This window comes from Notamacropus eugenii, chromosome 3, assembly GCF_028372415.1.
Source record: "Notamacropus eugenii isolate mMacEug1 chromosome 3, mMacEug1.pri_v2, whole genome shotgun sequence".
NCBI classification, from domain to species: domain Eukaryota; kingdom Metazoa; phylum Chordata; class Mammalia; order Diprotodontia; family Macropodidae; genus Notamacropus; species Notamacropus eugenii.
In genome coordinates, this window is record NC_092874.1 from 379494397 (window position 1) to 379507664 (window position 13268).

The 13268-nt window shown below is 46.2% G+C and overlaps 1 protein-coding gene across 2 annotated transcripts in view; it reads left to right on the forward strand.

Annotated features, from left to right (window-relative positions):
- The first annotated feature begins 343 nt into the window (after nt 1-343).
- Nucleotides 344-13268, forward strand: part of LOC140497074 (ATP-sensitive inward rectifier potassium channel 12) — a 131200-nt gene continuing 118275 nt past the window's right edge. For both annotated transcript variants that reach the window (XM_072597620.1, XM_072597619.1), the window contains exon 1: nt 344-1085. The gene's annotated coding sequence lies outside the window, so the exon portion shown is untranslated. The remainder of the gene's footprint in view (nt 1086-13268) is intronic.

The window sequence follows — 13268 nt, forward strand, 5'->3', positions numbered from 1 at the left end:
GGAGGGAGGGCTCCTGTAGCCCATGCCTGGTGTGTTTTCAGGGAAGAGTTAGAGTAGTTGCTGTTCATGAACTGAAACGGTAAGAGGGAGTGAAGACTGGTGGGAGCCCGAGTCTGCCTCCCTGGGTGCTGGTGTTCCATTGCTTTCAAAAATAAATAAATAACGTAGGGACGAGGGGGGGGGGGAGGAGAGAGGGAGGGAGGGAGGGAGAGAGAGAGAGAGAGAGAGAGAGAGAGAGAGAGAGAGAGAGAGAGAGAGAGAGAGAGAGAGAGAGAGAGAGAGAGAGAGAGAGAGAGAGAGAGAGAGAGAGAGAGAGAGAGAGAGAGAGGTTGGAGCTGGATGGGAGAACATTAAAGCTGAGCTGAGCTGTAGCCGCACTCACTCAGGATCAGATAGCAAGAAAACCAATAGGCGGGGAGGTAGGGGGGTGGGGGGGACCTCGCACTGAGACACCGAGAGAGCGAGCGAGAGGAGCGCAGAGGGGCCAGGTCGCTGCCAATAGCACGAGTCAGGGAAGGATCCAGGCGTCCAACCCAGGCTGAGAGAGCCGGGTCCACCCAAGAAAGCCGTACTCTGAAACTCCGTCCAGGATGGGCGCTCCGTGCATCAGAAGAAGCCCCCTGGAGGGTGAAGGCTCTTGAGGGAGACCGGAGGCTCCGGGCCAGCTCTCCTCGCCTCTGGATTCGCTAGGGTTCGGAGGGTGACTTTTTTAACCCACAGAATTCAAGCATTTATTTATTTCAATCGCCCTCTCCCCCTAGACTGATCACCTATACTGTATATACATATATATATATATTTTCTGCTGGGGTGGGGGAGAGAAGAGGAGGCAGGAGGACGCCCCTGGGCTGGGGTGGGGGTGGGTGGGGGGCTGGCTCTGCTCTTCAGCATGGAGGGATTGGATTCGCACCTGAGCCGGAGATGCAGCCCCAGTCCCGGCCCCAGCGGCAGCGGAGACAGCGGCAGCGGCAGCCGCGGGCGTGTTCCGGGGAAGAGGAGCGACTGGCTGGATTCCCCGAGCAGCTAACTGGAGGGAGCGCCGGCGTCAGGAGACCGGGCTCCACGGGGGCTCCGGCCGCGGCGAGGTAAGGAGCAGTGGCGGGCCTGACCCCCCTCCCAGATCGCCCGCAGTGGGGGCTGCGGGGGGCCGGGCGGGAAGGAGGGGTCACCGAAACATGGACAGACACGGAGACATCTGCCCAGCCCTACTGAGCCCGGGACGAGGCCGGCTGCCTCACTCATCGGCCTCCTTCCAGGGACTGCCAAGCGTGATTTAGCTCTTGAAGTGTGTTCTTTAAAAGCTTTGGTTGGGGGGCGGTGGGGGGAATAAGGAATTCGTGCGACAACTAAGCTACCCCCCCTTCCCTAGACGTCCTCGACCCCCCAGCTCAGCCCGGCAGCTCCTGCCTGATCCCAGGGCTCTGACGTTGGGGGTGTTGGCTCCCTTAAGATCCCTAAAAATAATCCTCCCCAGCCTAGAATAGGGACGAGGTTGTGCAGGGAACATGGGTGGTGGTGGTGGTGTGGGTATTTTTTTTTTTTTTTTGTGAGTGATCTAGAGAAATGCTGACTGGTGCTTTTCTATTTTGCCTCGATTTCTATGTTTGTCACTGATGTTCAGCGTCTCTTTGCCTCTCTCTCCCCGGCAAGTTTGAGATTGTAACCTTCGTCCTGGGCTCTGGTGGGAAACTTTGTAATTTTGCAAATAGGTGTCTCTCCCCCACACCCATTCCTGCCCTTCCTTCTCTGTAGGAGGTTTGGGAAGATGTGGCTAAAGTGTGTGTGTGTGTGTGTGTGTGTGTGTGTGTGTGTGTGTGTGTGTGTGTGTGTGTGTGTGTGTGATTTTGCGGCGTTCAATACAACCTGTCCCCCTCCCCCTGAAAACCGGAACCACACATTTCACCCTAGATCTGCCTCTATTCTGCCCCCTCTCCTCTCTACCTTTCAGAGATGGCCCATTCTTTCATGACAACCTGAGTGACTTGAGAACGCCTAGCTTCTCGTCTGTTGAACACACAAATTCAGCTGTATCACTTGAATAGTATCATCTCATAATAAGTTCTGATGTAGTAAAAAAAAAAATCTTAATTTTTTTCCCTCTGCCTCCAATTAACACCCTGACAACTCCTCTGGTGAATTGTATTTTTTTTTTAAGAAGTCAGCCTTAATTATGGAGCATACAACACTTGGAAAGAGAATATTTCATCCACTTTGTTTCAGCCGAAACACCATCCACTGTCTGAGTCTTAGCTAAATTCACAGACTCCTTAGTCTAATGCCATGTCTGTACTCATAAGAATGTTAAAGCTAGCAGGGAAAATAGAGACAACCTAGAGAAATCCCATCTTTAGGGAGCAGAAAACTGAGGCCTAGAGAGGGGAAACTGCTTTCCCAATTTTTTTTGTTTTTGTTTTGGTTTTTTTTTTGGAGAGAGGAGAGAAAATGGCCTGTGCTTTTATTGGTAATAGGTAATTCCCCCAGTGAAAATTCTACCAATGCAAAGTAGCCTTTGCTCTGCAACTCATCTTAATAAAGTTGCCTGGAGTAGTGAGAGGTTAAGTGACTTGTCCAAAGTCATATGACCAGTACGTTTCAGAAGAGGACTTGAAATCAGATTTTCCTGATGCGAAGGTCTACTGTTTTGGGGCCAATTTGCCAGTTTGTTATATAGGATAGGACCAAAACGAAATCTTTTTTGGGGGCAGGGAAGGCCATTATTCCCTGGATAGCATTAGTCCTCACAGCAACAAAGGTAAAATCATAGACTATTGGGAATGAAAGGAAGGAGAACAGGGAATGTCAGAGCTGTGACAGACCTGAGAACATCCAATCTAAATCCCGAACGTTATGGAGAGGACCAAGGCCGGAGAGGTTCAGTAACTAGCTGAGGGTGCTACAGATGATTGAGAGCAGATTCCAGGGCTCCTGATACTCGGTTAATAGCAATTTTCCCACTATTCCATAGTCCCTCCTGCCTAAACGTGGGCAGCTGCTATGGGGGACCTCGGACTAAGGGGTGATTCTCATCAGACTACCTAGCCTTAGCTCCCTCTGCAAAGAACTATCCCTAGTCCCACATCCCCCCAAACCACCCTGCAACCTTCCCAATGAGCAGGAATCCAGATGGGGTTGAGGGAGAGAAAACTGCTCCGAGTGTAACATTTTTATCTTATTTTTTGGAGGCTTCTCTATGATTAAGAGCACATACAAATATATACATATCAAACCAAAAATGTTTTCAGTAGAGAGGGATGGGGATGGGGGAGAGAGAAAAGGAGGTGAAAAAATGTCTTCTGCTCTCTCGCCTCCCATCCCTCCCCCATCCCTTCTCTAAGGTGAATCTTGGGTTAGCTGCTACTGCCTGCCTCTTAATCTCCTGAAAGAGAATTCACCCACACCAAGTGGAAATTGGCCTCAGCCTCCTGCAAGGGGCGAGCACGCGAACGATTTGTGCATCCTGCCTCCTACAGAGGCAAACAGAGCGGCGCCTTGCCGGGCTCCAGCCTCCGCCTCTTCGAAAAGGAGTCATTCCCCAGAACATGAACCATCAGTTTCAGACCCTCCTCTTCCCCTCCCGTCTTCCACCCCACCCCACCCCCTCTTGCTAGGACAGGCGAGAAGTGAAGGCACCCTAGTCCGGGCCACTCTCTCCAGCCCTTCCTTCATTTACCTAAGTGAACATGATGGGCAACTGATCACGTTACATTGCTTCCTGACCCGACGTGTCCACTCCAATAAGGCGCCGCCGGTGGCTGTATCTCGGTGCTTTGACTCAGACTGGAGTCTGGAGTAGGGCTGTGGCCTCTCTGGACAGGTTGGGGAACTGGAGGCTAGGCTGTTGCTTACTTTTCTGAGCTACTGGTGGAGGTGGGGTGGGAGGGTTGAGGTTTCACACTTAGAAACTTCAATGCCTTCTGTTTTCTTCTGAGGAAAGCTCCTCGACCTTTCTCCCCTCCCTCTAGAATATTTGTGAGTGAAGGCATTCCCTCAGTTTCCTTCTTCTGCTAGGGGAGACGACCCCAATCCCCACCCTGTTCACATACTTCTCTTAGTTTATTCCGGGCCTCGCTCTCTCGTTGGAGTTAGTAGGAAAGGGGGGCGGCCAAGCTTGTGGGTATGTGTGTGTATGTGGGTTGTCTTCCCTGGCAATCCTTCTGCTGGTTTGGGTTAAGTCTAAGGGAAAAGGCCTGATTGGGGGGAGGGCGGGAACTCGAAGAGAGAAGGGGGAAGGTGTCTACCTGGGGCGGGGGGGGGGGGGGGGGGGGCGGCACTCGAGGAGAGGAGAAAGATGTCTACCTGGAGTGTTCTAGAAGGTACTGGTCAGGGCTCAGACCTGGGAATGGGAGAACACAGAAGGCTTCCAGACTGTAGGGTAGCCGTCCAAGAGTTGTTTTCTATTCAACACTTATTATAAGCACCTACTCAGTACTAAAAGCCTAGAGAGTTACAAAGTTTAGGTAAGACATGAGTTCTTCCTTATCTGTTCCCAGTCTCCCTTTTCTGGCATCCTGCATCAGAGGCCCGGAGCAGAAATATATCCATACAGTGTTGGTGCTGTGGGAATCTCCTGAGACCAACATGGAACTTGGGCCAAAGGGAGGAGAAGTGAGGATGGATGTCAGACTTCCATATTGGTCTCTTACTGGCTTCCTCTGCAGCTGTTGCCTGTGACAGTGAATACAAACTGTTGGGGTCAGGAGTCCTTGGCCACCTCTGTGACCTACTTGGGTTGAAGGTGAAGGGCATTCTCAGCTCAGGAATAGTGGGAACAGGGAGCCCTGCTTTGCTGTACACGTAGTAGGGACTGAATAACGATTTAAGAATTCAATATAAATGAAATAATTTTGCCTGTTTGGTTCTACATCAGAAGTAAAACTCTTAAGACCTCTACAAAGATTTTGGGGCACCTTAAGATCTCCCAAACCCACTTGTACATTAGGAAGTATTTTTTGAACTCTCAAAGCTGTTCTCAGATGTACACTCTATGTGATTACCAGATAGAATGAGACTGGATATATCAGTCTTCCCAGCTTGCCTGATCTTGGGCTTTCCAGGGGTCAGGTATCCCCTACTCTCCTTTTGTGAACCTGAAGCAATGAAAAGGCAAGTGACTGAAGCCCAGTGAGAAATTAGGGAACCCTCCAAGGGACTGGCCCAGTTTCTAAAGAAGCTTTGTTCTCTACCCTGAGGGTCCTAGGCCCCTTAACCCTCTCTGAATGAATCTGTCTTCATTCTCATAAGTGCTTGGGGCAGAAGCCAGTTTCATCTCTCTTGAGTGGGAACTACGTTTTCAGATCCAAAAGTCTTATCCTGCTCCCTACTCACCAAACAACTCCATCCTGTGGGACATCATATGATATAGCATTTAGAACTGGAAGAAAACTTTAGGGAACATAGTATCATAGCTCTTAGAGTTGGAAGGGATCTCAGAGGTGATTCAGTCCCTCATTTTATAGATGAAGTAACTGAGGCCCAGGGAAATGAAGTGACTGGCTCATGGTTACTCAGGTACCAGGTGTCAGAGTTGTTTTGGGCCCTGATCTTGTGACCCAAGTTCTTCCCAACAGTATCACACCACTTCTATGCCTCATTTAATAGAAAGGCTCAGAAAAGCAAAAAGACTTGAATACCAAAAGTTGGATCCAGTGTCCTTGCAGCATCTATAGTTCTACTCTGTCTTTGGGGAGGAGGGCAGAAGGTCAAGGGAGAGGGTGAGTATAGTTAGCAACTATAGGGAAAAAAGGTTGAGAGACAAAAAGCCCAACTTCTCTCCCTGAGGATCTGTCTGTGGAGAATCTCAGGGACTTCTCATTTTTGAGCTGCACACATGCCTAGCGGTATCTTTTGGAGGCAGAACAAGGTGACACTTTTGAAACGATACAGGAGTAATTATACTAACACGTTGCATTTACAGAGCAATTTGAACTGTTGAAAATGCATTGATGTCTTTATAGGCGTTCAGTCAAAGGTTGGGAGTTGCCTTGCCAGAGCTGGTGCCAGGGGATACTGGCACAGCTGTAAACATTGGGCCACTACTTTGGAGGATGGTGGCAGGGTAATGACCTTGAATGTGGGTCCTCTGGCTGTTTTAAGTATTCACTCCTGGGCATCACACCCACACCCACACCTAGGGCTGGGCCCCTGGAAATTGTGGATAACACCACCCCCCCTTACCCTTAGGGCAATGTTCCGGCCTTGAGTAAGTCATGCCCTGGGGACACTTCTGTTTCCTCTTGCCAAAAAGGAACAAGACAGGACTTTTCAGGGGTGCCAGAGATTCAAGGTGCAGTGGGAGGAGGGGAGGGGAGAGGAATGAGAAGCAGCCAGTGATATGGGGACACACTGGCTATTGGTCATTCAGCCCTCTTAGCCAACTCTGCCATCTTTGTTGCAGATGGAAACATTCTCTCTCTTCCATATCCATCTTGGTCTTTTCCCTCTTTCCTCCTTCTCCACCTTTGCTCTCACTTCCCTTTCTTCTCCTCTATTTTAAAAAAGTTTTTGTTTTTCATTATTCTGAACTTGATCAACACTAACAAATACAAATACTTCCATATGCAAGAGAACTCAAAAAGAAGACTGTACATGAAACAGCAGATCTCTTTTTTTATAGACTAAATACAACATGTTATTTTTACAACTGATATGATTATGTGCCTCCCTCTGAATTTTCTTCTCATAGTTTCTTGTGTGTGTGTCAATGGTCCTCTTCTCTTTTTATTTCTACTGTTTTAAAAATCATTATCGCTAGTCCTCTATCCTTTCCAAACCTCACCTCCCCAACAAATGAACCCTCCCTTGTGGCAAATAATCTGTCAAACAAAACACATGCCCACAGTGGCCATGTCCAAAGATGTAAATTTCATTGTGTATTTCCCTATGAAGATATCTCCTCTTTCCTTTCTTTTATTGTTTTTTTTTCCTTTTATCTAGACTTTTCCCCATCCCCTGGCACCCTGCTTAGGCTCTGGGAGAAGGAAACTTCCTTCTCTGAAATTCTGTGATGTCACAATGACACTAAATCTGAGGTCCTAGACTCCTTCAGTAATGTTCCAGGATCCACCCCTTCCCAGCATTCACAGCCCTCAGTCCTGCCCACCTCGTGATGGTGGTGATGGTGTGTGTGGGGGTGGGGGTGGAGTTGAAGGGGAAAGGGGAACTATGGGCCAATATGCATCTGGCCAGGAGCATAGGGGAAGCCTGAAGGAAGAAGGTGTATCATGCCAGAGGCCAGGAGCGGGTTCTGATGGGGAAGAATGGAGAAACAACCCAGGGTTGGGCTTCCTTTGCCAGCTACATCTGGTGCCTGGCCCTGGCCTGGGTCTGGGCCAGGGGAGTCATTATGAATGATCAGAGTTAGAGTGCCTGGCACACACCTACCCACCTTCTCTCTCTCTCTCTCTCTCTCTCTCTTTCTCTCTCTCTCTCTCTCTCTCCCTTTCCCTCTCTCTCTCTCTGTCTCTCTCTGAGTCTCTGTCTCTCTGTCTCTCCTTCTCTCCCTCTCTCCCTCTCTCTCTCTCTCTGTCTGTCTCTCCCTCCCTCCCCCTCCCCCCCTGTGACATAGCCTCAGTGACTCTGAGGAGAGGGCAAGGCTGAGGGAGCCTGACTGGGCTGGAGAATTGCCATCTGGTCTTGAACACCAGAGGGATGTTTGAGAAGAGGATATTTGTGGGCAGTGGGAGGAACTTTTAGCTGTGTGAGCCCTTGGGGGCTGTGCCAAGGGTGTTGTTAGTGTGTATTTGGCCATGGGCTAAGTCCCTGAAGATAGTGTATTCACTGGGCACCTTCAGTGTGTCCAGTGTGGTGCTTGCTAGGCACGATGAGAAGCACCAGAGAAATACGATATTGCCCCCAAATGGCTTCCGGTCTGGCTGTGGAACCACACTCACACAAATCAAACAACAAGAGAGAAAAAGACAGTTTTCAATTAAATGATCAGTTCTAGTATTAATGATCAGTGCCAGAAAATTCAGAGAAAGGAAGGAATGTTGGGGGCTGCAGAATTCAGGAAAGGTTTCACAGAGAACAACAGGGTAATTCATTGAAAAGAGCACTGGATTTAGAGTTAGGGGACCTGAATTCAAGTCAAGTCAACACCTGTTTATTAAGCACCTACTATGGACCAGTCACTGTGCAAAGCCATGTTTGAATCCCAGTTGTGTGTGACCTTTGGGCTTCTATAAAATGAGAAATTTGAGCTCATTGTTCTCCGAGGTTCCCTTCATTTCTAATTCCTATGATCCTCTGGGGTGGGGTTTGAACTGTCCTAAAAGATGGGCAGGATTCAGATAGGAGAGTGAGGGTCATTTCAGGTGGGCACCGGATTGGAGGCAGGTAGGGAAAAGGACAAAGAGCCTGGCCTGGCAAGAGTGGAAGCATATATACATTAGCAGGTCAGATTGGAGAAGGGAAACTGGGGCCAGATCCTAGAGAGCCTCAAGTGCCAGGCTGAATTCTAGTTTGGCCAGATATCAGTGGGGAATGGTATTTTAAGTAGACAGATAATCTACCAAAGGTGTGCAAGATGGATTGGTGGAGGAAAGAGATTAAATGGAGGCCAAGAGACCAATAGACGATGGTTAGTTACACAAATGTGAGGGGATAGTAATAATTCACTTTTATAAAACATTTTATAGTTTAAAAAGTTCTTTCCAGCCAACAGCCCTCTGAGGTCTTATAAATATCATTATACTCATTTTACAGATGTGGAAACTGAGTGGTGAGTGACTTGTCCAAGGTCTTACGATCACAAAATATTGGCACAGCATTCTTTGAATAGCTGTATCCCCCGTGTCTGGATGCTCTCTCTCCTCAATTCTACCTCAGAATCCTTACTTTCTTCTAGACTCAGACAAAGGGCCATCTTCTACATGAGACCTTCTCATACCTCCTCCCCTGAAATTTGTTGTTTACTCATTCAGTTATGTCCAACTCAACTTTGTACATCTCTGGTACCTACATTTATATGAACATACATATGTGTGTATACATGTTGTTTCCTCCACAGAATGTAAGTTTCTTGGGGGCAGAGATTCTTTTGTTTTATTTTTTCTGCTTTGTGTCACCATTGTCTACTACGATGCCTAGCAGTTACTAGATGCTTAATAAAGAGTGGTTTACTAATATCAGAGCCAGGACTTAGATCCAGGTCCTTCATCTATAGACTTCACTCTTTCAACGGCATCCACTTAATTGAGAGTGGGAATGAACAGAGGGAGATGAGAGATAATTCAAAGGATTTGGCGGTAGCAGGGCTATAGAATTGGGAGCATAGAATACATGACCATACCGTTTTGAACCTAGAGTGTTGTCGACAACAGAAATAAGGAAGCTGGAACTGTAGCTTATGGATGAAGAGAGATTCAATCATGTTTGGGACCTGTTGAATTTGAGGTGAACCCAGAACTCCAGATAGGCTTGCAAGGGTGGGGAGCCTTTGGCCTTGAAGCCACATGTGGCACTCTAGGTCCTCAAGTGCTGTCCTTTGACTGAATCCAAACTTCACAGAACAAATCCCCTTAATAAAAGGATTTGTTCTATACTGTACTATGTGCAACTGAAAGTATTGCACTGAAACAGGGAGATGTTGAGAGAGAGTGGATAAATATGGAAGAGGCAGACCAGAAGGCCAGGACTGGGCCTTTAAGGATTATCCAGAGAAGAATAAGTAGAAAAGGAAGACAATTTCAAAACTGCTGAGTAGTGTGAAATCCCACAGATTTAGAGCTGGCTGGGACTTTTAAGGTCCTTTTACCTCATTTTACAAATGAGGAAACAAACCCAGAGATACATAATGATTTTCTTAAGATCCCAAGATCACACAGGCATAAAGTGATAGTTACAGGATTTGAACTCAGGTCCTGATTCCAATTCCAGCCTTTTGCTGTATACCATTTTACTTCAAGAATGCTCTTTGTGGCATGGCAGTGGATAGAGTGCTAGGCTAGGAGTCAGGATGACTCTTCCTGAGTTCAAATCTGGCCTCAGACACTGTGTGACCCTGGGCAAGTCACTTACCCCATTAAATCTCTCTGTCAAAAAAAAAAAAACAACAACAAACCAAATGTAGTCAGGAAGAGTTGGATACAACTCAACAAAATAGATATGTTGTATCAAGAAATTAACCCTTTTTCTGCTGAATGACAAATGGAGCCTTTCTTTGATATTTGACAGCATTAATCATCCCCTTCTAGACACTGTCTCATCCCTTAACTTTTATGATATTTCTTCCAGGAGTTCTCCTAGCTGACCTCTCTTCCCTAGTCTCCTCAAAGGTTCAGGAAGAGCTTGTCAAGCCAAGCCAGGGGGTTCTTAATTGTTTTTAATTCATAGACTCCTTTGATAGTTTGGTGAAGTCAAGTCTATGGACCCCTTCTCAGAAGAATGCTTTTTATGAATAAAATAAAATGCATAGGATTACAAATGAAACAAATTCTTTTGATATATATATATTATATGTAATTTTTTAAAATCAAGTTCATGGATTGTGCGTTAAATGCTGGAATAGGGCATTGGGATGAATTTAATAAGACAAAATTCACAAGGGATAAATGTAAAGTATTACGCTTGAGTACAAAAAAAATCAGCTTTACAAGTACAAGATGGAATCTAAGTCATGCCTTGTCATTTTGTCTGGAAAAAAAGATGTAAGGAGTTTTAGTGGACTTAGTAGATGAGGCAGCCAAAAAAACTAATTTAATCTTGAGCTGTATTAAGAGGTATAGCTTCAAGAAATGAGGAAGCACTAATCCCTCCGTACTTTCTCCTTGCCAGATGTCATCTGGAGTATCATGTTCATTTCTGGGTACAATAGCTTAAGAGAGACACTGATTAGTGAGAGATTGTCCAGAGGAATGTATCCAGGATGGTGAAGTCTTGAGTCCGTCTTGTATGATGACTAGTTGGAGAAACTGGAGATATTTAACTTGGAGATGATTCAGGGGAGCATTATATTATCTGTCAACATTTTAAGAACTGTCATATGGAAAAAGGTTTAGATTTTGTTCTGTTTGACCCTAGAGGGGATGGAAGTTTCAAAGAGGTCAGTTCAGAAGTTGAATGGGCTGCATGAAAAAGTAGTGGGTTCTCATGAGGGGGATCTTCTCACTGAAGCTAATGACCACCTGTTGTATATGTTGTAATGGGAATGCCTTTTGGGTATGGTCTTGGGCATGGTAGCCACTGAGGTATCTTCTGATTTTCTAGTTCTTTGTTTCTGTCTATTTTCCTCTTCCTCCTCTTTCTTTCTAAGTGTGAGTGTCCTCTAAGACTTTCTCCATAAAGCTTTTTTCTTGTCTGCCCATACTCTCTTCCTTGGTAAACTCACCTTTGCCCATGGTTAATCGTTTTCTCTGTTTAGATGGTTCTAAAAATCTATATTTCCACCTCTTTCATTTCCCTGACCTTCAATCCCATATTTCCAACTAACTGCCTGTTGGATATCTCCACCTAATTGTCATGTTGGTACCTCAAATACAACTTGTCCAAAATAGAACTCACTATGTTCTACACTAAGAGTGGCCCTCCGTAGCACCATCATCTTCCTGATCATGCCAGATCAAAATGTGAGTCATATCCTTTCCCCTCACCTCCCCAGATCCAATCAGTTGCCAAGTTCTTTTGATGGCTTGAGCATCCAGTCCCTTCTTCTCATTCATGAAACTACCTTCTTAGCTTAGTTTCTTATCACTTCTTTGCCTGGGCTGCTGTAATCACACCCTGTCAATCAATTAACAAACATTTATTATCTGTTCTAGGCCAGTCCTTGGTTAAACGCTGGCAATGCAAAATAGTATCTGTCCTCAAGGAGTTAACCTTGTAATAGGAAGAGAAAAAAGGGAAACATTTATTAAGCACTCATTATGTTCCAGGCAGTGCACTAAATGCTTTACAAACATCTCTTTTGATCCTCATAACAATCTTGGGAGCTAGGTGCTGTTATTATTCTCATTTTACTGTTAAGGAAACTGAGGCAGAGGTTTAGTGACTTGGGAGCGAGTGTCTGAGTCAGGATGTGAAATCAGGTCTTCCTGCCTCCAGGCCCAGTGCTATATCCTCCTAACCATCTCAGGTAACAACATGCAAGCATAGGGAGAGAGGGCACTAATAAACTGGGGGTGCGAGGGGGGGGGGGTTCTGAATCAAAGAAAGTTTTGTGCAGAAAATGATTCTGGAGCTGAATTTTGAAGGATATCGGAGATTCCAAAAGGTGGAAGGGAGGAAAGAAGTATCTTCCAGCTAAAGGCACAGCTGGGGGATGGAACACTGTGTATCTACAGCAGCAAGTAGGATTGTATGACTTTTCTGCCTGTCCACAGTCTTTAACCTTTCTCCAGTTGCCAAAACAGTTTTCCTAATCCACAGGTCACTTGCATGCTCAAAAACATTCAGTGGTTCATCTTTGTCTGTAGAACAAAATATTGGCATGTAGGGTCCTCCAGGCTATCTTTACACTACTCTCCATGTGCTCTAAATTCCTATCCAATTGACTTCTAGCTTTTCCCCAGTCTCATCCTGCCCTCTCCTGCCTCCTCCATCCATTAGCAAAGGCCATCTGCCATGCCCAGAATAGAAACACTTCTCATCTCAGCTTGTTGAAATTCCTGTCTTCCTCCTAGGAGCCTTTCTGGTGCCACCTCCTCTACGAAGCCTTCTCTGATTCCCCTAGATGAAAATATTTCCTCCCTCTTGAAATTTTCCTTGAACATCTTTGCTGGATCTCTCTTTTGTCCCTCTTACACTACACCCTCTATGATGCTCATTTGGCCACATGCTGTCATCCCCCTCTGGTAGAATGTAAGTTCCTTGCGGATAGGGACTGTTATTTTTCATTGTTGTATTTCCTGCACTTAGCACAATGCCTTGTTATTTGGGGTTTGTGCTAGTCAATTATTGAATGTGAAGAACCAATGGAAATCTGAAAGTACCAGCTCTGGAAGCTGGTGGATAGGGCCAGAAAGGCTACTAGCTCTGGATCACAAAAGAATAAGGAAGCAGGATGGAAGACACATTGAAAGCTGTCTTCCCAAGCAAATGTAGTAGCTGGTCAGCTAGGTGGGCCAGGCTTAGATGTGAGTTCAGTGGGAGCATTTTAGCTTAGAAGGTTTCTCCATCTGTAAAGTGCAAATACTAATACTCATCCTACTGACCTCACAGGGTCATTGTGAGGAAAACACTCCAAAAATGTGAGCTATCATCATTATGAGACTCCCAGGCTCTGTAATTCAGCAGTCCTGGCTTCTGTTTCATTTGCCTTTGTTTTCTCCAGT